The following is a 22,245-nucleotide window of genomic DNA, read 5'->3' on the forward strand; positions in this document are numbered from 1 at the left end:
TCATTTGGAGAGTGAACCAGTGTATGGAAGATCTCCCTCTCTCTCCCTCTCCCTCCCCCCCCCCCCTTTCTGCCTCTGCCTTTCTGAAACTCTGCCTTTCAAATAAATTTTTAAAAATCTTTTAAAAAAATTGCAGATCTGATAGATTTAAATGCATAATATGCGCACACTGGTGTTTTGTCAAAAACTAAGAATAACTTGGATCTTAAAACAGGAAAATCCTGAATACTAAGTTAAGAAGTCAAGTTAAATAAAAAATTTTCAGGAGGGGTATGATATGATGGAGGCAATACTTTAGAGCATTCGTTATGGCAACATAATGAGGGACTACAGAAAAGACTGGAAGTTGAGAGGTCATATGGCAGGCTGCTGCAAAGATGCTGAGAATGTTAGCTGGGATAAGAGCAACAGAAATCAAGAGCAAGGAGTGGGTGTCAAACAGAGGAAGCAGTTGAAAGAAACTGATGTTTTAATCTAAGATGCTGGGAGAATGAAAATGAAATTAACAGAAAGGGGCATACATGTGAGGATTGACTGGAATAGACGATTTAACAACAACAACTACAAAAACTCTTTAAAAAGGTAAATTCTCCATTTGGCCTGTGAGGATTAGCCTGATGGTCCATTCACCAGAGGAGGGATTTCTGTCTCCCAGACAACTGCAGGTCAATTTCACCAGCTCCCATTTGCAAAATATCATACAACTGCCAGAGTCTGTGGCTAGGATGGTTTGCTGCAGTTGTTTAATTACCAAGGACAGGAGCTGGGGCAGATATAGAGTTAGAGATAATGACAAGGGAATATGTATCCAAAACCAGAGAGGATACTAATCTACACTTTACGGGAAGTCAATGTATTTGCATATAAAGTGGCAGAGGAAAAGAGCAGAACAATATCCTACTCTCTAACTAATAGCCTCAATATTTTGGCTTTTTAGTGGTCATCGTTCATATTGTTTGATCTTCAGAATACTAGATTTAAGATAATTGCTGTTTAGTGACTTGCTCTCTCATTCTTTGCTTTCTCCTAGACCGTTGGGTCTTTTGGATATGATTCTAGAATTGAGATGAATAAGTGACAGCCATTGGTTTGGCATAATGAAAATTCACTCAGCTCTTGAAGCATCTTACCCTGGTTGATCATGTGCAAGGCTCAGAAATTTAATTTTATCTCCTAAAACCAAACAAAACCCGAGGCCCTCTAGGCTGGTGTGAATAGAAACAAGCATCCTCAGAACATACCTTTTCTCATTTAGACTGGTATTAAGCCAGCGTCACTAGCTACAGAAGCCTAACCAGGAGAAAAGTGACAGAGGGTTAGATTCCAAAGGTTTTGAGGGAAGGGGGCAGGCCAGTGCACAGTGAGAGTCACCAAGGTCTTGCTATGCCAGGTAGGATGAATCTCATTCTGCAGGCAGAGAATATTCTCTCTTGGTTCCAAGTCTAACATAAAGGCAGATAAGACACGTTCTCACCCAGTGTGCCAATGCTCCCTTAGGGACCATCACTAACGAAGGACTCTCCCTGGGGAAATAGTATCAGTCTTGTATTTACCATTTTGGCTATCATTATAGATTGCATCAGTTTTTCCACTCAGTAATCTCATCTTAATAGCAAGGGAGAGTGGGATTTACCCTCAACACTTTACAGAAGGCAAACAAATACTGCAGTAATAATAATAATAATTGCTGGCTAATCCTCCGCCTTGCGGCACCAGCACACTGGGTTCTAGTCCCAGTCAGGGCACCGGATTCTGTCCCGGTTGCCCATCTTCCAGGCCAGCTCTCTGCTGTGGCCCGGGAGTACAGTGGAGGATGACCTAAGTGCTTGGGCCCTGCACCCCATGGGAGACCAGGATAAGCACCTGGTTTCTGCCTTCTGATAGGCGCAGTGCGCCGGCAGTAGCGCGCCAGCCAAGGTGGCCATTGGAGGGTGAACCAACAGCAAAGGAAGACCTTTCTTTCTGTCTCTCTCTCTCACTGTCCACTCTGCCTGTCAAAATAATAATAATAATAATAATTGCTTAACATATTCTGTGTTTCTGTGTGTAGCACATCCTTAAAGGATGGAGGGTGGAGAGAAATTCCACTTTGCTTATGGCCTTGGCCAAATACTGACAGAGTTTGTGGATTCAAAAGGCTTCCATAGCCTTGGCAGCTCATGTCAAGAGCCTCGGGTGATCACTGATGTCATACATAAGAGTGTTAATTGTTAAATTAACAACAGGAGTCACTGTGCACTTACTTCCCATGCAGGACTTCTGTCCTCAGTGAGTTGCATTATGAGAATTAGCTGTAAAACTTGTTCCCAAGCAGTTTGTGTGTGTGTGTGTGTGTATGCAAATTGTTGAAAACTTTACGTAGTATAGAGTTGGTCTTCTGTGTATAAAGTTAATTGAAAATGAAATTTAATGGAGAATGGGAGGAGGAGGTGGAGTGGGAGGGCGGGTAGTATGGGAAGAATCACTATATTCCTAAAGTTGTACTTATGAAATTTGTACTTAATTAAATAAAAGGTTTATTGGGGGGAAAAAAAGAAAACTAGCAATCTGGTCAGCAAGACTGATGCTTATAGGATAAACTGCAGCGGAATAAAGTCCTGAAGACTTCTATTTGGTCAAAAAAAAAAAAAAAGCAACTTACTAGGCAAATAACTTCTTGCAGAAAACAGATAGTTAATTTAGGCCTCCTAATTCATGAGGCTAAGGTTTGAGATCAACGTAAGTCACTTAAGTTTATTTAGTCATAAACTTCATCCTTGACTGTAATCACATAGAAGATATGTGTCATGGGAAAAGCATGGGTTACAGAGTCAGACTGGTCTGGGTTTGAAATTGAACTTTGCCACTTTCTGGCTGTGTTACAGTGAACTTCATCAAACATGTTTCCCCATCTTCGAAGAGCTGATTATAATGTATTTGTAAAAGGATTGCTAGATTAATTAAATAAGATTGAGTCTGGAAACAACAGAATATTGAGGAGTTCCATTAACTAATTCCTCCTCTTCCTTTGATGCTAAGTATGTAAATGAGTCAGTACAAAATTGTTGATGGCATGGATGATCCTCACTTTCAGTTCAGCTCTGTGTGTAATATTTTATTAATTAAAAACAATTTCATCTATTTGTTTTATTTGAAAAACAGGGACACACACACACACACACACAGAGAGAGAGAGAGAGAGAGAGAAGGGGAGGGAGTGACAGAGAGAGGGAAGAGAGAGAACCCATCTCTCTGCTAGTTTATTCCCCAAATGCCTGCAGCAGCCAGGGCTGGATTAGGCTGTGTCTCCCACATAACTATCAGGGACTCAAGTACTTGAGTCACAACCTGCTGTCTTCCAGGATACTCATCAGTGGGAAGTGGGAATCAGGAGTAGAGTTGGAACTCGAATCCGGGCACTCCAATATGGGATGCAAGGGTCACAAGTGGCATTTTAACCACTCCTGCCGAAGGCCTGCCCCTGTGTGTATTATTTTAAACCTGAGTTTGGCAAATGTGTTGCTCTTGCTTCAAAGTCACTTGAAATGCTTCTTAAAAACACATACTTGTAGGTAGGCCCTTAACCAAACAAGAATTAAAACCTGTGGGGATGAGTCTTAAGACACTGTTGTAGGTAGTTCCTTAGGTGATTCCAATTCACACTTAAGCTGGGGGAATTACTACCTTAAAGGAACGTTCAATTTTTTAAAATTGAATTTCAATTTCCAGGGAGCCAATTTATTTGTTTCCTTAGAGACTAAAATCCTTCCTTGAAGACTAAGTGCATATAAGCAAATATAAATTATTCTTGTTTTAATTTTGTAATACTTAGAAAATCACATGCAAAACAAATAGCACGATTCTAGGTTCTATAGAAACAATACTAAAACACATAAAAATTCAGAAAAGGGCTTTAAGGATTGGGAAATTTTTCTTACCTCTCCTCACCATCAAAAAAAAAAAAAAAAAAAAAGACAAGGAAGAGCTTCAGCAAAGATCTCACAAAGAAAGTTCTGGAAAGACCTTGGATACTCACCCATTGGAGGCTGGAGGATTTCTGATGGAAAGTTATGGGTGATAACATACAGACTAACTAGAGAAAACCTGGAAAGTCATGCTGGAGAATTTGATAGACTCTATGGGGAATGGGTATGATTTCCTTGTTCAGAAATGTATATATTTCATCTATATCTATGTAGATAAAATAATAAACCAGTGCTTATTATGTGCTACACATCTAAAAGAAATACTCTATTTCCAAAATTAGCCTGAAAAATAAGTCACTAGAAAGTGTTTGTATCTGGTTGAGCAGAGCATAAACAGAAAGTATGGGTGGCTATAGAGCCTATCACATTTAGCTGGATAGATAACTCACAAATATATACTGGTTTCCAGGCTTGATAGTCAGTTCTGTGCCTAAACATAAAATATTCATTGTGAAAATATTTTATGGAATCATTATTTTTCAGAATATTTTCTACCACAAATTCAAATGCTAAAATTTGAGCTAAGTTGAGAAAAGCTCTTTTTTGGGTAGAAAATGCCTTACCAACAGTGCAAATAACTTTCAGCAGTGACATAATATAACAACACATCTAGCATCATTTTATACCACACAATACATTCAAAAAGTGTTTCTTTGACAATATGTCATCATAAGAACATTTATTCCACATAAATGCTAGGAAATTTCAAGTCAATCTCAAAACAACACGGCTCCCTACCTTTTTGGTGAGTTTCTTTTTGATTCAAATGGAAGGAAGGATTTTCCTTTTTAACAAACCATCAATTCTAACAGTGATATCTTATGGGGTTTTAAACTGAGATTGGAAAGATTTCAAGCGGGGTTTCAAATATTTCTTTTGCTTTTCTAAGATTTATTTATTTGAAAGGCAGACTTACAGAGAGGGAGAGACAGAGGCAGAGAAAAAGAAATGTTCCATCTACTGGTTCACTTCTGAAATGGCAGCGATAGCCAGAGCTGGGCTAAGCCCAAGCCAAGGGCCAGGAGCTTCTCCTGGGTCTTTCACGTGGGTGCAGGGGAACCAAGCATTTGGGCCACCTTCTGTTGCTTTCCCAGGTCCATTAGCAGGGAGCTGGATTGGAAGTGGAGCAGCCAGGAGTCAAACCAGTGCCCATATGGGAAGGCGGCATTGCAGGTGGTGGCTTTACCCACTATGCCATAACTCTAGCCCTGGAGTTTCAAAGCTTTAAAAATAAAAATAACTTTAAGATGATTTTGGGATAGTGAAGAAACAATAAGTCACTGATATTGACTTTTGAGTAGATAATACCTATTCACTCCAATTTTGCTGCAGAAATAGAGAGATTATCTAAATGTCTACATTCCAGTTCCCTGGAGACACAGTATTTCTTAGATGGCTTGGTTTTGGGTATTGCAAAACTAGGGTTCTGGTCTGAAATAATCCCTAACACACCCAGATATTTTCTTATGAAGCTTGAAATTACACCTTCTATCCTGAAACTCACGCTGTAGACTTCACATACCAAGAGGCTGTGGACATGGTTTCCAGTTTAAAGCCACCATTGGTTCAGCTGGATCAGCCCCTTACTGATTTAGCTATACCTGAATCACATCATTTGGATTAATTGCAATCCGTTTGTCCAAGCGGTTGCCAATGACCTCATAGAAAAATGAAGGGCTAACATTGTATCCCCACGCTTAGCTGCCTAAGAGCTTGGTGGTTACTGAGTTGGCTGATGGGTTAAAAGAACACAGTGTCAATTTCAGTCAGTTAACAGTCTTTGCTCCTTTAGCTGCTGCTGAATTGCGCAGTGGATGGGAATTGTTGGCTACTTAAAGGGGTTTTTCCATGGAAGCGTTCCACCATAAACCGAACACAGCTCCCACAAATATATTTCAGGGTGTCTTCTAAATCTCTCTGCAAACATTCTCAAGATTCAGTAGTTTTAGAAAATATAAGAAGCTAATCCAGGACTTGAAAATACCTGGAGCCACAGAGCTCCCCTGTGACTGAATACGGTGGAATAAATCAGCAAGTGTGGGAAGCTTTGCCGTGTTCAGCCAGTCCTGCTGGATAAAGCATCTTCTAACATAACACTGTGCAACTGGGCTAAACAGTTTTAAGGTTGAGAAGAATCCAAATGTACCACAGTTTCAATTTGCTTTGTTTATCTCAGACTTGGGCACTGAAACACTGCTTATATTCTCAATATATGAAAAATGACAGTCACTTTAGTGCTCCTGTGTGTCGTGTACAAAAACTCAAAAGCAAAGCTGAACAAGGACATGTCGTAACAAGACATGGTCTGCTGTATGAGGAAAAAAACCCAATTATTTAAAAACATCCCCCCACCTCAGTACTCGTTTCTTCCCTATTATCTGTCAAAGCGATGCCAAGGGTCCTTCCCTGCAGGGCCAACGCCATTTGTGAAGTCCAGTACACAGGATTCCAACTGTCCCTGGTTTTGCTGTGACATTTACAGTACTGCAGCCTCCTTCCAGACACACCCTACTGCTTGATCTAACTGGAATCATTCACTCTAGTGGCTGAACTCAAAGACCTGAAGTCCTGGGCATTAACTTTCAGATAAATTAAGTGGACCCTTTGCTCATCTGGATCTCATCTTACTATCTCCCCTTCAGAGTCCACACAGTAGGAATCATCATTTGCTCTGAAGCCCCAAAGGCGTGGCTTAGCAATGAGCTGAGAGCTTGAGTTGATAAAAATTCTATCTAAATAAGTGATTCAGGGTCATTTACTTCAGCTTTATACTACATTCCTGAATCATTTTCCTATTACTCTGTTGAAAGTTTACACAATAATCACTTAAGAATTGGTTATGCAATCACCTTGGAGTTTTAACTAATTTTGTAACAATTGAATGAACTATTATAAATCTAGGGACTAATTAACTGGCCTTAAAGAAGTCAATACTGTGCTAATTCAGAGTAAGAAGATAAACAAGGTAAATAGAATTTTACAAAATCGAGTACTTGAAAAGGAGTTCTATCAAAATGTTGTGACGTTTTTGTAAAAGCACTTACAGATATTCATATCAAGAAATCGTATGTTTAGGGGTGTAGACAATAGGATTCAATTCTTTGAAGTAGAAGTTCACTTGTTTTATGATTGCTATGCTAATTTTTCCCCTGAGAACCTAAGATATTTGTACATTCAGAAGTGTACAGCTCGCTGGTCTTGGGACATTGCTCATTCTCTAATATAAGCATTGAGTACAGATAAATAATGAGAAAGCTTCAACATATCTTAATTAACATTACGCTGTACAGAAGACAAAAACAAGAAACTCGAATAATCCATATTTCCATTAATGCCCTGAGCAAACTACAATTTCACGTTAGTGCAGAAATGTGTTCTCAGTGTGCATTCTTTTTCAAATATCTTTAGTACTTTTTTCTCAACATCTTGTTTTGAAAAGATGAATAATTTACTTCTTAACAGAAATATTTATAAATCCATTTTAGTTTAGCCAGTGTAAGTGCATCACTAATATCTCTAAGGATAATGGCTCGATGCCTTAGTTCTGACCCCTATCTTCCCAAGGGCAGACAGGGGTGGAGGTTGTCATTTTGGTCTTAGACTGAACAGAAAGAAGAGACAGTGAAGTTAGTGTCTTGTTTTGTTTTCATTTTTAAGTCCCCAGATCTTGCTTGGACATTTCTTGCAGAGTGGCAATTTTAGGGTTATGGCACCTGATCCTGTCGCTCCCCCTCTTCATGGAGGAACGACACTAAACCCTGCCTAGGCTTCATATCCGAGTCACGGCACCATTATGTCGCTCCCCCTCTTCGTGGAGGAACGACACAGGACCCTGCGCTGTTCTTTCGTCTGCTCGGCCCTCCCCGGGTTTGCTGCTGGTTCTTCCCGGGTTGGCTACTGTCCCTTCCACCTCCGTGGAAGGGCAGTTCCCCCTGGCCACATTCCCCACTTCCGCAGGGGAGCGGCACACCGCCGGCCGGCTCTCTGGGGGGCTGCACAGGTGTTCCTTCAGCTAGATGTTCCCCATAGATGTTCCTGGTGCATGCCGTCTCTCTCCTCCTTTATAGTCCTCCTCCGCCAATCCCAACTCGGCTGCCCACACGCCGAGTACGCTGCTCTCCTCCAATCAGGAGCAAGTCCTACAGTTTATTAGTTGAACTGGAGGCAGCTGTGCGGAAGCTGTTTACTTCTCTCCCAGCACCATATTGTGGGAGAGCAGATGCATAGAATAAGTCCTAATTCCAGTAACTCAGTCCAGTCCGGATTGCTCCCCACAGATCCCCCTTTCTTTTTATTTTTTGGCGTTGATACGCGCCTGTCTTCGGTGTCCCGCGGCACACACTCTGCTCTACTTGCTAGAGTTGCCACAGGCTCTTACAAGTCCTATCAATCAGGCAAACCGAATCCGGGTCCTCTCTTCGCCATGTTGTGAGGAGGTTTTTAGGCGCTGATGCGTGCCTGTGTTTGGTGCCCTGCAGCGCATGCTCTGGTCGAGCCTGCAGGGGCTTACAAGCCCTATCAGGCAAACCGAATCCAAGCCTTCTCATTGCCATATTGTGGGGAGGCTTATTGGTGTTGATTCGTGCCTATCTTCGGTGACCTGCAGCTCATACTCTGGTCGAGCTGCTTGCTGGTGCTTACCGCCTTAATCAGGCAGACCGAATCCAAGCTCTCTCATTGCCATGTTGTGGGGTGACTTATTGGTGTTGATAATGTGTCTGTCTTCGGTGACCTGCGGCGCATAAGCTGCTAGCCGCCCGCAGGTGCTCACCACTTCCCTAATCAGGCAGACCGAATCCAAGCTCTCACATTGCAGTGTTGTAGGGAGGCCTCTCTATTTCTCTATTTCTCTATCTCCGGGCATTCCTATTTCTCCCATTTTACTTCTATCTTCCAGCATTCCTATTTCTCTCCTTTTACTTCTAAACTTCTGTTTCTCTTATCCCTGCGGCTTCCCGGCGGCGCTCGCCCCGAGGCTGCTTCTCGGCACCTCACCCCGCAGCAGCTTCTCGGCACCTCGCCCCGCGGCAGCTTCACGGCTCTGCGCGGCTTCCCGGCGCCTCGCCCCGCCGGCGGGTTCCCGGCTCTGCGCGCACGCTCCGCGGTCTCCATGCACTTCGCGCCCGCACCACGGCCTCGCGCCAGCCCCGCGTTCCCCATCTATTCACGCCCCGTGCTCTCTCTGCACGCAGCGGCTTCCGCGAATGTTTCCGCCACCACCGGCATTCAGTCCAAGTTCCCCGGACTAACCTGGCGAATTTCAACCTGGCGGCCCACGTCTCTGCCTCTGGTTCCAGATCTTCGCCTCTTGCTCCCCGGGGTGACTTGAAGAATTCCAAGGTGGCTTATATCCGCCTCGGCCTGCACTCGCGGCTTCATCCTCCCTAACATTTTTCTCTACCCGGTATGTTTCCTTAAGTTTTCTTCCAACAATATTCCTCTCATTTCTCCTGGCTTCTCCCCACAGTCCGTATCCGAGTCCAAGCCTCCTCCAGGTTTCACTTTCGCTTTCAGTCTCCTAGCTTCCCCGCCATAGTCCGCATCCGAGTCTATGAAAGCTTTCACTTTCGCTGTCAATCCTAACTTCTTTCCCACAGTCCATATCCGAGTCTATGCCTAGGCTTTCAATAGCTTCTTCCGGCACCTAGGCTCTTTGCTAGTCTCTCTCTCCGGTATTTTCCCATTTCTTCCCGTTTCTTCCCTCCTAAGTTTGCTATCCGTCCTAGGTTTCCTATCCGAGTCACGGCACCATTATGTCGCTCCCCGTCTTCGTGGAGGAACGACACTGAATCCTGCCTAGGCTTCATATCCGAGTCACGGCACCATTATGTCGCTCCCCCTCTTCATGGAGGAACGACACTAAGCCCTGCCTAGGCTTCATATCCGAGTCACGGCACCATTATGTCGCTCCCCCTCTTCGTGGAGGAACGACACAGGACCCTGCGCTGTTCTTTCGTCTGCTCGGCCCTCCCCGGGTTTGCTGCTGGTTCTTCCCGGGTTGGCTACTGTCCCTTCCACCTCCGTGGAAGGGCAGTTCCCCCTGGCCACATTCCCCACTTCCGCAGGGGAGCGGCACACCGCCGGCCGGCTCTCTGGGGGGCTGCACAGGTGTTCCTTCAGCTAGATGTTCCCCATAGATGTTCCTGGTGCATGCCGTCTCTCTCCTCCTTTATAGTCCTCCTCCGCCAATCCCAACTCGGCTGCCCACACGCCGAGTACGCTGCTCTCCTCCAATCAGGAGCAAGTCCTACAGTTTATTAGTTGAACTGGAGGCAGCTGTGCAGAAGGTGTTTACTTCTCTCCCAGCGCCATATTGTGGGAGAGCAGATGCATAGAATAAGTCCTAATTCCAGTAACTCAGTCCAGTCTGGATTGCTCCCCACAGATCCTATTAGAAATAGACGTGGTTTCAACAACAGCAGCCAAGATTGGTGATTTGGAGATCACCAGTGATCTTTCTAATGTCCAATTTACAGATAACTTTTGACTATGACGGTAAAAACCAAAAAGTTGGTTTTCCTCCACAATTGCTGAGAAACGTGGGTATGCAGAAAGAATCTCCGTCCTGAGTGGTTGCTCTCAGATATATGGAAAGTAAGAAATCGCTGACTATTCTCCCCTCTCCATGGACATACAAGAATCTCTGAATTGCTATTGGTCTGGGCACACAAGTTATTCTGTATCAATAAATGTCTGAGGCCATAATAAGAAAGCACCATTAATGCATTAAAATGCCCATTTATGCACTAGTCTTGTGAGCGTAGCAGCATGTAATTCAGAGAAGAGCTTTTTGGCAATATGTTTTCTAGAAGTCTTGTATCATGGCTTTGGCAAACTAGAAAAAAATTATTCAGCTTCAATGAAATGTTCAATTATCTGTAGTGATCATTTCAATGGGCTTTTCAAAACTACAATAAATTGGCATTTAAATCATATTTAAAAGGTTTGTTTTATTCACTCTCATAATTTCATAGTATAACATTTTCTTGAAAGACAGACTTTATTATAGAATAAAATAAAGTACCTAAATACAAAGAATGGTCCAATCGAATAGAATAACCAGGAATTCATATTGTACTTAAAATTTTGAATTATTAATATTATAAATATTGGTATAACAAGCAACAAATATTAAAATTATTATGCAAACATTTTTAATTATTGTATGAGTTTCTATAAACATTAGTTCATAAGGAATATATGATCCTAATGCTTTCACACACATTCTCTTGATGTTTTAACTGACAATCAATTTCCTTAATAACGATTTAAAGGATTTTTATTTCTGTACATATATCAATGAGAAAAGAGAGAGATTTTATTTACTTGTTAGTAGAAGTCACTACATTTTTAACCTTCTGCATCTTCATTGTAAAATGAAATAAGAACATAAAAGTTGTAAAAAGAGCCAAACAGTTGGTCCAAAAGAGTACACTCAAATAATAATAATGGTGACCATTGTTAAGGAGTGTTTTATTTAAAAGCAACATATTTTTCAAGTTTTTCCAGCAATTCTATTATCATTAAACAAATAAGTAAAATGAGGCCGAGTGAATGTATGCAGCTTGCCAAAGCTGAGGAAGTTATTAAAGGGGCAGCTGAGGTGTGTAGCCAGGCTCTCTGACTTGACTTCAAAAGGATCCCTTTCACAAGCCCAGTGTCTAAGACTACAGCGTTTAATGGTGTGCAGCAAAGGTAAAGTGGAACAATAGACTACTAAAGGATGCTACCTACAGCTGTCAAAGAAACCTGGAGATTATGCTCATCTTGTGATAGCTTCTAGTGTACAAGATAATGGGAAACAAGAAATAGATCTGTTTGTAGCTTGTTAGAATGGCAGGGAAAATCTCTTTGGTTAATACCCCTCATAAATGTCAACAAAGGCTGGCACTTGTTAGCTTTCATATTTGAAAAATGTATCTCAACTTATTCATCCCTTGGGCACTTTTGTTCCAACTCCAAAGATGCACGGCCCCTGGCAATTATAAGGTGTTCTTAGTTCTTTTTGTAGGATTATCAGGAGTTTGTAATTATTTTTCTCTCAAAATGCAAGTGTAACCTTGAAAATATCCTACTTTGCCCTCCATTTTATTGTGGATTATCTGCTGATTAATTTATATGAACTCTGCTGAAGTCAGAGAGCTGGACATTATTGGAGTCTAGAGATGATATAACCTAAGTCTTACAGGTTTTTGAATCTGCATAATATAAAGAACTGTTTGGGAAAAACAACTGCTTCCACAAGTCCAAAGTATGCACTAGGGGTCCATTATCTTTCTGTTTTGAGGGTGGCTGTTTTGTAGTAACAACAGCTAATAATTAATTGGATCAGGAGTCACAGCACACTAAATACTGTGGAGAATTTAGATGCACCTAGGGATTAGTGAAGTTGCTATCTTCCCTGGAGAAGAAAAACCAAGGCCCCACTGGGATTCGAACCCAGGATCTCCTGTTTACAAGACAGGCGCTTTAACCAACTAAGCCATAGGGCCTACAACTGCAACTGACTTGATGCTGAGTCTGTCCTTGCTATTCGATTAAATATTCTTATCAGTCTGTATTACCTAAAATTGACTACCTTGAGAAAGCTGGACACATTCTAAGAACTCATTTTACCCGTTTAGATGCACTGCCAGACTGACATAAATGGTAAACATCTGGGACCACTTGGATGTTTGTTAATGCCAATGAAATGTTTCAATAATCCAAAGAATCATCAGCAAAAGTGGAGGCCACCCACTCTTCCCAAATGAGATAAAGTCTTTTAAAAGCACACTTCGCTGTTACTGCATCTTTCTAAACTTGAGTTCTTCATGCGAGTGTCCTACATGGGGATCTCTGACGAAAGAGCTCCACCGAGAGACCCTCAGACAGGAGGGTTAGGACACTAGATGCCGGCACAGTCCCTTGCAGGGAGCAGGCAATGAGCTGGAGACTTGTCCGGCGCATCAGCCCCTCCTCAGTGTGAACACCACGCCCCTGCTTGCTGTCTGGGCTTATTTTCTTTAGACTTGGTCTCAGCTCACGCTGAGTTCTATTTTGTTTCATTTCCCTGTGCTACATCTGGAAAGATCTGCGGATCTGTTTGTGTCTCTAGGTTGGGAAAGGTAAGCCTTTAAGCTAACCAAAGGAAACTCACAAGAATTTTCTGGAATCTCAACTTTGTTTCCAAAATGGATCATTTAAGCAATGAATTTGGAAGTTCCTACAAAGATTATAATTCGGAGCTCAAGGGTGAAGACGATAAATCTCCTTCGTTTTTATCTGTTGTCTGAGATAAGACCAACAGTGGCTCACGTAAGAAAAGCCTTGTGAAAGCAGAGACAGCAACATCTGTTGTCAAGAGTTTAACTTAAACTTTTGTTCTATTAAAATGACAGCTTAAGTTAACTACAACTCTGATCATTTTAGAACCAGAAAAATAATAAATATATATTATAAAAACAATAAAGCTAACTCTCCTACTTTGTAAAATAAAGTAGTAAACACACAACTGACACACTGCATTCCCAGGCCTTGGGTAAATGATATATTCAAATATAAACAAAGGGGGAACAAGCCATTGGTAGACAAAGCAAACAGTGCTTTTTCCAATAAAGATACCCAGAAATTGGAAAACAAATGATTTTTTAAGAGTTCATTTATAATGAATATAGCAAAATGAAAAGTCCAAACATAGAGAAAAATAAATCAGTATGAGAATATGATACAAATGACAATTCAATTGATACAGATGAACTATTCAAAACATGATGCGGAGCTAGATAGATAGCCATCTAGAAAAAAAACTTAAATCAATATGGTTGATAGTAAAATATGGTGATAGTAAAATAAGCTCCAGATAGACATAAATTTTGAAAGATTGAAAACAATCCACAAATATAACTTCTAGAAATGTGAAAAAAGAAATTTTATATAATGTTGATGTAGGAAAACAATTTTTACAAAAATTCGGGCCCAGTGAAATTTGACATCATTTACTATGTTAAAAAATTCTGCCTGAATAAGCCCTCATCCTCTCAAAAATGCATAAACAAAATGAAAAGGAATGGAATGATGAAACTGTGGGAAAAACACATGTGTAACTCATGTTTTCAAGGCTTAAATGTCCTAGTACATAAGGAACTTCTACATCTCAGCAAGAAAAATCCCAACTCACAGGAAAACCATGCATGGGAATGCTGCCTTCATGAAAAGGAAAAACAAATGGCTCTGAAAATTTGAAGAAATTTTGAATGTTACTGTTAATGGGAGAACTGCTAGGAGGGAGCTGTAGAACAAGGATTAAATAACACCTTTTCCATGTCATACTGCAAACAAAAACAATTGTTCCAGTGCTAGTAGTAAGACATTGCATTGATTTCCTGTGGATTCTGTAACAAATCACTGCAAACTTGGTGACTCAAAGGGCAGAAATTGATGGTATCACAGTTCTGGAGGACAGAAGTCTGACATCAGAATTGCTGTTCTAAAATCAGGTGTTGGGAAATCTGCTGCCTGAAGATGCTCTAAGGAGAATCTGTGCTTGGCTCTTTCAGTGCCCGGCGCTGCCAGCATTCATTGACTTGTGGCTGTACAATTCCAGGTCTTGGAGTTAAAAGGTGACTATTTCTTTAGTGAAGGGAGCATTTTTCAGCCTACCCCAGAAATTAATATCTTTATTCCTCAACCTATAATCTATGATTTGGGTATGGTCATCTTCTTTTCATTTAAAACACCGGAAAGGACCTTCCTAGGCAGGAAGAAGTTCTATTTGGAGATTCACAGTTCAAGATCAGGTGGGCCTGTCAGCCTCGCATATGAGGGAGACTGACACTGGCAGAGGGTATGTGGGTATCTTGATGAGCCAGGATGCAGAGAGTCTGTTTGAACACATTCTTCCTCTACCTACTCTCTCCTCAACAATGCCATCATGATTTGGTCATAGGACGCCATCCTCTAACCTAATCATTTCCCAAAGTCTTCACCTTCAGACACTATAATGGATCAAGCCTCCATCCTAATCTATCAATCATCAATTCAATAACCATTGACATAAGACTTTGGGGTTCAAATATCTACATGAGTTTGGGGTGCCAAACACTACTCAAAACATAACCCTTAGGCAAGGGGTTAACTGGTCACAACGTCAGGTTTCTTTTCTGTAAAATATGGATAATATTTGTATTATTGAGAGTGTTATTTAATATATGCAAAGAACTTGTGACAGTATGTGGAGCTCAGTATGAGTTAAATTACTGGTCAGCCATTACAACAATGTTCTGTGCTGATCAGGGTGTTGCTATAGGAGGACAAATTAGTAATATTTAGGGAAGGACATGAGATGAGAACCACCAAAATTAGCATAAAATGGAATATGAAACAGAGGGGGAAAGTTCTTGATGTGTTGGCGTGGATTGCTTCAGCATGCATGAACTGGAAAGGTCCAGGTGCAGCAGGACAGGTTTGGAACATGTAAAATGTGAGGAAAATAGAAGGTGTCTGTTGATTGGTATATGCCAGAACTGTACCTTGAGTGGAATTCCAGACTCTAATATGGTTGTTGGAGCAGCTGGAATCAGGTGCCAGGTGGGACGGGCTAGGTGGGGACAGATTTTCACAGTGTACATGTATTCTTAGATTTTTGTCATTTTGAGCTATGTGAATTTTACTTATTTATGTAGAAACATTTTAAGAATAGAAAATAAAAAGTGTCTCCTTAGATAGGATATCTTGCTCCTAGATAAAAGTGGGAGTAAAAATGGTGTCATTTGCTGCTGTGAATTTGTTCTGAGAGGAGGAGCGCAGTGGGGGGCAAGAAGTGTGGCATCACCACACAGACACTGGGAGTCAGGTGAAAGAGGGCTAGAGGCAAGCAGCCCGCAGACTCATTTATTTCAGTTGGTACAGCAGCTTATATAGCCGAGGCAGCCAGTCCGGTCAAGGGGCAGTTTATGCCCTAACCAATCACAGCCTGTTGCCAGGCAGGCTCCATTGCCAGGTTGATTCCGAAGCCATTCCTGAGTAACTGACACTGGCTTGCCAGTGGCCATCTTGGCATGGCCTTCTCATTCCACCTCATTTCCCCTTTTCATTTATTTTTGAGCAATGGGAGGCATGATCCTTGGCCATACCATTGTTGACCCTGTTTCCATATGGTCTCCATATGTGGCTGTGCCTGTTTTAGGTTGTCCCCCAGGGGATCTTACCCGTCGTTGACTAACCAGCCCTCAACACAGGAGACCACAGGAGTGCTTGCTCAGATGGGGGTAGGAATGAGGAACAGTGGTAATCAGGAATGGCATGATAGCACACAGGCTGTGGGCCAAATGAGTGGCTGACCAGAGCTATGTGGGGTATAAAGCAGTAACGGATGTGGCTATGGGCAGTTTCTCAGGGCAGGATGATAGAGCAGCATTTTGACCTTCGGTAGCAGGTGCATCTGCTAACAAGGCAGACTCTCAGACTCAGCTGGTTCTGGTTGGCTGTCAGTTGCAGGCTTGATGTTTCTGGCTGGTACCCAAATAGGCTGTCCCACATTCTCTGTAAAGACACAAGCATATCCTTGGCCCTTGGTTAGCAGAGGGTGTGGTCCCTTCCATTCTCCTGTCAGGGGGTCTTTCCACCTAACCATAGGGGCTGGGGTCTGGGAAGTGTTTATAAGCTGGGCTGATCCCTTGGGAATCAAAAGTAAGAAAATTGATAGTGAAAAGGACCTCAGTCAAAGCAAGCTGTGGGTCTGGGGGCATATGATTGCTTTTCTGTCTTTGTAAGAGATCTTTAATTGTCCTATGAGTTCTTTTGAACTTTTGTCTGTCCCTGTGGGTTGTATGGGATACCTGTGGCAGAATGTCTGTTCCAGGACCTCAGGAAGAAATTAAATTCGTGTGATGTATACACTGGCCCATTATCAGTCTTTATGGTCCAGGGGATGCCAAGGACCAGCATGGCTGACTTAACTGCCTTTATCACATTACTAGCCTTTTCTCCAAATAGCCTTTGAATAAGTATCTACCACCACATAGACAAACTTAAGTTTACCAAAGGAGTTAATGTGGGTGATGTCCACTTGCCAGAGCTTATTAGGAGCAAGGCCTCGTGGGTTGACTCCTGCTTGTTGCAGTGGGCCTAATGGGGCGTGAGAGGCACAGTTATTGCAAGGGTGCACTAGGTGTTTGCATTGACTCAGCTCCAGGAAAAGCAATTTTATGTTGCTTGCTGACATGAAATTTTTGGTGTAGAATACAGACTTGTTCTAGGTGTCCGATGGAAGGTGTGTTGCAGGAGATAAGATGATCAACCTTTTCATTGCCTTGGAAAATAAAGCTAGGTAATCCAGTATCTGAACTTACGTGTGAAATATACCATGGGTGTTTTCTATTCTCAATTAGCTCTTTAAGTGTTGTGAACATCTGGCCAATTGGCTTATTGGTCGGGTTAAAGACTGCAAAGGGGATCATTTTTGCTACCTGTACTGAGTATTTGCTGTCTGAAAATATATTTACTGACCCATCCTGGCTAAAGAGTAGAACTTTGGCTATTGCCCTTATTTCTCCCAACTGTACTGATCCCCCGTGGGGTTCTACATGGATCTTATCTTTTTCTGTTGAAGATTTGATCACTATTCCAAACAATGACTTATTGGTGTCCATAAACGCACATGCTGCCATGGGTATAGGTTGATTAGCAGGGAAAGCATGTTTTGCATAGTCTAAGGTTTGTGATGTCTGGAGTAGCCTGTCCACTGGTAGGTGATTGTCAACCTGTCCTGAGAAATTTATCATTAAAGTTTGAAAGAGCATGCTATTTTGCATCAATGTGGACAGTTGTAATTGCAATAGGAGCAGGACCACTGTGTCTGGCTCTGTGTTAAATATCTTATAGGCATAATATCTTAATTTAAGTCCCGTCATAAGGATGGCATCCACTTTGTTAACTATTTTATGACATTTGCTCCAGGCTATGTGCGCCCAAAAAAGTGGTCTGTCTTGTTGCCAAATAACTCCTAAGGGGGCCTAGAGGGTAGATATGGTTATGGCAAAGAGAGGCACCTGAGGGCCATATCTAAAGGTTTTTAAATTTGACAACTGGGTGTTGATCTTTTCTATAGTGGATTCAGCTGCTGATGTCAATGTGCTTTTTGAAGAAGGGCTGTTCCCCTTAGTCAGTAAATTGAATAGCGGTCTAAGCTCTGCAGGTGTTAGGGGAAGGAAGGGTTTCAGCCAATTGATTTGGCTGCATAGTTGCTGAAGTTCATTAAGTGAGTATTTATGCTTGACTTTTAGGTTTGGGCCCATTGGAGATATGAGAAGAGATTTGATAACCCAGGAATTGAAAGGGAGGAAAATGTTGTACCTTTTCTGTGGCAATAGACAAACCCACAAATTGTAAATTTCTTACTGTCTCACTTAAATAGGCCTTCAGAGTTGCCACATTCTCATGAGCAAGTAAGCTATCATCCATATAATGTATGACCAAGCACTGATCTTTAAGTGTGCTGGTCGCATGAGAAATGTATCTTTGGCAAATGGCAGGGCTATTTTTCAGGCCTTGTGGGAGTACTGTCCACTGGAATCTTTTTGCAGGGAGCTGGAAATTGGGCTCCCATACTGTAAAGGCAAAGTAGGCCTTCTCCTCCTCCACAATGAGAATGGAAAAAAGCAATCTTTGATATCAATGGTAACTATGTGGTATCTGTTAGGAATGGCCCCTGGATGGAGAATGCCAGCCTGGAATGTTCCTATCTTTTTTATGATTTTGTTGATGGCTCTTAAATCCTGTAATAGCCTATATTTTCCCTGTTTCTTTGGTATCACAAAAATGGGCATGCTGTGAGGGCTAGTGGAGGGCTCTACGTGTCCCGCACCAATTCTCTAAGGATGCCGAGTTTGGGTTGTAATATTGGCCACTGCTCTACCCAGATGTTTCCTGTTTTTTCCTATTCAATGGGGATTGGGCCTGTCTTTTGTATGAGGTGAGCAGTGGCCCCTAGAATTGGGGGTGAATCTTACTTGTAGGCTCTCCATTAAAGCTGTTGGCTCGTGGAGATCTGTGATCCATAGTAAGGACCACTTGCATTTGTGAGAGCACATCTCTCCCCCATAAGGTCATGGAAACCTCAGCAATTAGCGGAAAGATGGTTCCCGCATCTCCATTGTCATCTCGCCACGATACAGGCATGATGATCTGATCAGCTGATTTTAATCCTCCAATGCCTTGGAGGTCGGGCCCGGGCGCTGTCTTCCAATGTTGCATTTTCCTTGTGTCCCTAGCTTTTAAGACAGCAGCATCTACCCCTGTATCAATTAAACCCACAAAGGCAATGTCATCTAAGTATAGGGTCAATTTTGGCCTCAGACTGAAGATGGGCATTTACCAGTTAATGGTGGTGGGACTCCCTCTTACTTTCAGGGCTGAGGGTCGCCCGGCTGGGAGTTTAAAGGCTTGGTATTGCGATCATTTGCCCAATGAAAGCCTCTTTTACATCTGGGACACGACGTTTTGGGCTTGCCCTGTCTGTCAGCGTTTGGGCAGTTTTGCCATAGGTGACCCATTTCCTGACATCCCCAACAAACCGGAGGATCATTAGACTTCCTTGTGTTCAGCTTGTTAATGGCTGCAGTTAGGGCCTGTATGGGTGTGTCAACAGGGTTTACCTCCTTTGCAGCTACTATCCATTTAGAAAGGTCTTCATTACGGACTGGGGCGATTGCAGCTTTTGCCTCTTTGGTAGCACCTTCCCAAGCTAATTGTTTGACCAAATTGTCTTGTTCAGGGCCAGGCGGTAATCTTTTCTCTACTGCCTCCAAGACTGGTGAGGAAATCAGGGAACTATTCCGCTGGGCCTCGAACCAAGTTTCTAAAGAGCTGACTATAATTAGGAGGATTTATATTTTTTAAGGCTCTAAGTGCCAAATCTCTGGCTTGATCAAAATAGGCAACTACTCCAATGCGGGCCTGTTCATGAGAATATATGTAGGTGCCGCAGCTTGTAAACACATCAAAGGTTACTGCTATTCCATGGGCAGCATTATTCCTCAGCACGGTTTCAGCCTCTTCCTCATAGGAGGCTTTCCACTGTAAGAACTGTGGTCTCGACAAACATGCTTTCAGCAGTGTAACCCGGTGGAAATGAGTTTGAAGGTTTGCTGCCCATTGTGTGAGCACCTGTTGAAAGTGGGGAGAGTCGGGGCCTGACTCTTGAGAAGCCTTTTTTAGCATAGTAAGGTCTTTTACAGGCATTGGAATCCAGGGCCTGAATTCTGCATCTGCTCCTACAGTAACGTCAAGCATGTGGGTGGGATGGGGTCTAGCGGCTGTCCTGAGAGCCTGGGGTGCCCGGGGACTGCCACAAATGTGGGGATCCTCACTGGGTGCAGATGGGATGACCCCGCATGGGTTATTGCCTCGAGGTCATCTAAGTTCATCCCACGGATATTTGGGGAGTGGCTGACCAGGCATTGCTGCATTGTCTGCTGTCATGTCATTTTCACTGTCGAAGCTCTCTCTCCCTAAGACATCAACTGTTGTCTGTGAGGTAGTGGCCTGGAGTGACAGGCTGTTACCACTCACAGATTCATTATGTTCGGTAATCTGTGTGGGTTTCTGAGAGGGGGTTATCTTTCCCATGTTTGAGTGTTTAAGAGCAGCGTACCATGCCAACTCTAGCCAAAGGAAAGACACGCACAGCACTGCTGCCATAACAAAGCAAATTCCTAGCACCGCAGCGGCTGATGGCATTCTGCAGGGGTTCCCTACATTAGACGAACAGACAGTGGTGTATCAGATCGTACGTATGTCCTGTGCTTAATGGGGGACTTCCTTGATTCGGTAGGTCAAGGCCATATGCCCACACCGTGTCTCTGGAGCGTCACCTCTCTCGAGTGAGGGAAGATGACTTGGTTCCGAATTCTGGGATGATCAGTCCCTTATGTGAATTCCCCGGGTAAACCGAAAGTAAAAGGGGAGCCGAGAAGCGGCGTACACTTCTGGGCGGTGTGTGCCTAACCTGGGGTCACTTAGACCGAGGACAAGGACAAGGAAAGGGGGAGTAGTAGGGGGTTCTGTGCTCACCTCACAGAACTGAACAACACAGAAAACACTGAGGGGCCTACTTGCTGAAATCGCCAAGTCTGTCACGCTGTCTCTCTCTCAGTCACGTTGGGCGCCAGATGTTGAGGTTGATTCATTCTGAGAGGAGGAGCGCCGTGGGGGCTAGAGGCGTGGAGTCACCACACAGACCCCCGTGAGTCGGGTGAAATCAGGCCAGAGGTGAGAGCCTGCAGACTCTTTCAATTGGTACAGCAGCTTAAATAGCTGGGGCAGCCAATCCAGTCAAGAGGCGGTTTATGGCCTAGCCAATCACAGCCTGTTGCCAGGCAGGCTCTATTGCCAGGTGGGTTTCGAAGCCATTCCTGTGTAACTGACTCTCGCTTGCCAGCTGCCATGTCTCCCTTTTATCTAGGAAGATAAAGAATAAGTTAAAGGAAGTTAAAGAATAAGCCTGGCAGCGGTGGGATTCGAACCCACGCCTCCGAAGAGACTGGAGCCTTAATCCAGCGCCTTAGACCGCTCGGCCACGCTACCACATGGCTTAAGTGTTTGAACTGATTCTAAATGACTTAAAAACCACAAGCCTGTTCACGCAGTAGTTTTTCTGAAGAAATGATTCTGTAGCCATCCCAACCACCGACGAAATCTGCAAACAGGCTCCTAGTCCAGATCCCTTGTCCTGCAGCTGGGAGACCAGGGTTTGCCTCCTGTCCTTTGTGTTTCTAGTATCCGAGAACAAAGAGAGAGGGGAGGCGAATCCCTAACATCGGTCAAACTCGAGGAGCATCGGTCCTGGAGAAAACGCGGCCGGCGGGGCAGTGCCAGGACTGCCGGGACGCTGGGGTCGGGCGTCTCCGGTTCTCCCGCCGCGCCAGGGGCGCGCAGACGGAACCTATCTTCAATGTCTGCAGCCAGAGAACACAGGCGCTCCGTCCCCACCCACCCAGAGCGCGAAGCGGTTTGTGTGCCTGGGTTTGCTTTCTTCCTGTGACCTGCGTGACTTTCGTGTGTCCTTCTGAGCTTGGCTCCCTGTGTCCGTGACCTTGACCCCCAAGGTTCGGGGCTGAGTTTGCCCTCGGCGCTGACCTGCGCGTTCTCTCCCGCACCCCACGAAGGCTGTGGGCCTGGATGCCCAGACCCCAGCTCCCCTGCCCGGCCCTCCAAGCCTTTCATCCCCTCACCATCCCGCCTGGCCCGTTGGATGCTGCCGCTTTTAGAGCGAGCCCCGCTTAAATGGTTTCAAATCCCA

At 43.5% G+C, this 22,245-nt stretch overlaps 2 non-coding genes across 2 annotated transcripts; both read right to left on the bottom strand.

Moving 5' to 3' along the window:
* Positions 1–12,383: 12,383 nt before the first annotated feature.
* On the bottom strand, positions 12,384–12,457 carry TRNAT-UGU (transfer RNA threonine (anticodon UGU)). Its single transcript has one exon. It is a non-coding gene; the product is annotated as a tRNA-Thr (tRNA).
* Positions 12,458–21,448: 8,991 nt separating this feature from the next.
* On the bottom strand, positions 21,449–21,530 carry TRNAL-AAG (transfer RNA leucine (anticodon AAG)). The gene has a single exon. It is a non-coding gene; the product is annotated as a tRNA-Leu (tRNA).
* Between the last annotated feature and the right edge of the window lie 715 nt (positions 21,531–22,245).

Source organism: Oryctolagus cuniculus, chromosome 5 (assembly GCF_964237555.1).
Source record: "Oryctolagus cuniculus chromosome 5, mOryCun1.1, whole genome shotgun sequence".
Classification (NCBI taxonomy): domain Eukaryota; kingdom Metazoa; phylum Chordata; class Mammalia; order Lagomorpha; family Leporidae; genus Oryctolagus; species Oryctolagus cuniculus.